General features: G+C 44.0%; 1 protein-coding gene across 1 annotated transcript in view; it reads left to right on the forward strand.

Annotated features, from left to right (window-relative positions):
* The window catches only part of recql (RecQ helicase-like), a 29,455-nt gene that overhangs the window by 11,718 nt on the left and 15,461 nt on the right, over positions 1-2,276 (forward strand). The gene's annotated exons all lie outside the window — the stretch shown is intronic.

Raw genomic sequence — 2,276 nt, forward strand, 5'->3', positions numbered from 1 at the left:
GGGCTAACGTTAGCCCTCCTCGGGCTAACCGATAGGTGTACTCACCTGGCTTGGTAATGGCAGAGGTTTTGGACAAAAGGTCATGACCTAGGATGATGGGAAAGGTAAGGTTATTATCTTTCACCACAAAAGTCTCTAAAGACCATGCCATGTTGCTTTCCCAAAGCGATATAGGTTTTGCCATTGGCAAGTGCATACTTCTGGTTGTCAGCTGGCTTCAAAACCTTCCCTTCTGGAGCGATTATTTTCCACTATTTCTCATCAGGGCATAGGTTCAGGCTGTATCCAGTACAGCAGTATACATCCTGTCACACACCTCTATGGGAACATGAAGGAGGGAGGATGCAGGGCCTCGCTGAACAACAGATACAGAGTCTACTGGCTTTCTGGGATTCCCCTTAGGTCTTGCTGGGCCTTTTCCTCTGGCTTTGTGCTGATTCACTTTTCCCCCATTTTAACAGCAGCATAGTCTTTTTTAACCTGGGATCCCACCTTAATTAGCTGATCCATAGAGTGTGCTGTGCCACAAAGAAAGCCTGCTATCTTTGGATTGCAGTTGTTTAAAATCCTCCTCACTAGCTCCGTCTCACTGATGTCTGGCTTCCATCTCAGACACAGTGCTTGATACTCAAAGGCAAAGTCTCTGAGACATTGCTCTGGCAACTGGATCATGTCGCTTAACTTCTCTTCCACCTCTGACAGATCGTCTGGAGGTAGAAAGGCAGCAGAAAAGGCATTTTTAAATTCAAGCCCGTTGTAAATCTTGTTTTTAACCACTCTCCACCAGTACAGAGCAGAGCCTTATTTGTTAAAGTTCCCAATAATTCAGGATCAGATGGGGCCTTACTTTTAGAAATGTCTCACACTGGTCGATGACATTTATAAGAAACCTCTTCTGCCCTCTCAAATGTCGGGAACTCCATGTGCACAGGTGGCTTGGAAATAACTCCAGATGTTCTGCTTGATGAAGGAACTGTCAGGTTGGAGGTTGATGCAGGGAGGTCTACTATCCCAGTTTGTCGATGGCATGACTGGAACTGTCCCTGGAGGGATGTAGGCAGTAGATTGATCCGTCCTTTATGGGCATGAAGGTCCAATGCTTCCTTGTGGTACTCTTTGTACAGCTCGGGCTCAAAGTAGAGAGGATGTTTCAGGGTTAGTATGTTTCATGGTAGAAGAGAGATGATCAGACGGCACGGGGAGACTTGATCTGCCACTATCAAGGGAATGAATAGTATTTGATGGTCTAGTGCTTTAAACTCTCTCAGCCTTCCACATCTCATCACATCAGAGCAAACAATCTACTACAGAGGTCTTCAACAGGGGGTCTGTGACCTAGAGGGTCCACAGAGGTACTGCTTGGGGGTCACGAAAGTTTTGGTTGATTAGACTTTTTTTTTTTATTCCCCCCTGAAAATTTTTCCACTAATGGAAATGTCTTTAAATTCAAGTTAACATGAATCCAACAGACTGTAGTAAACAGATAAATGGAGGCAGAAGATGTCTTTCAGTCATCAATGCTCACATTCAGAGACACACAGGAGCTCTTTCAAGCTGGGCACCGTTTCATTCACAACACCTGTCCCATCAACCAGGAATCAGAAATACTTTAATAATCCCAGGGAGGGATTACTTTAGTTACATTACTCCATCTGTAATAGCGTGACTATAGGACCAGTTTGATAGAACACTATTTCATACAATATCTATAATTAGGGGGTCCTGCTCCATCTCACCATCAGTTTGGGGTCCTTGGCCTGGAAATCATTGAACACCCTGCTCTACTACCTTAGCTTTAATTTCCTTAAAGGCTGTGTTCATGCATTGCTTCAGGGCCTCAGCATTTCTATACATGTCCTGATGTTTTGCTCCCTATTCAAAGCACTGTCTTCAGACGCCCTGAAATCCTCTCCCAATGTGGTAATCCTAACCCCCATGCTCATCAAATCATTGCTTTTACCATTAATGTCTGACAGTGAGATATTCTTCCTCGTCATCTTGTCTTTCTTCTACTTCATTATCTGATACATAAAGGGAACTAATCAGAGAAGTTATTTCACCTACAGGATTTCTCCTAGTAACCCAAGTTTCTCCTCCTCTGTTGCTAATTGCCTCTTCCTGATCTACAAGAAGACCTGCTCTTCCTTGATCTGATCAGTATCTCTTTCCTCAGAATGTTGTGATTGAGAAGTGGTGCTATCCAACAACGGGATTCTCATTAACTGTGACACATGTCACAAGGCACTTTCCAGTTCACCAGATCATCCAGATTGATT

This window comes from Cyprinodon variegatus, unplaced genomic scaffold (genome assembly GCF_000732505.1).
Source record: "Cyprinodon variegatus isolate N-32 unplaced genomic scaffold, C_variegatus-1.0 Scaffold813, whole genome shotgun sequence".
Taxonomy (NCBI): Eukaryota; Metazoa; Chordata; class Actinopteri; order Cyprinodontiformes; family Cyprinodontidae; genus Cyprinodon; species Cyprinodon variegatus.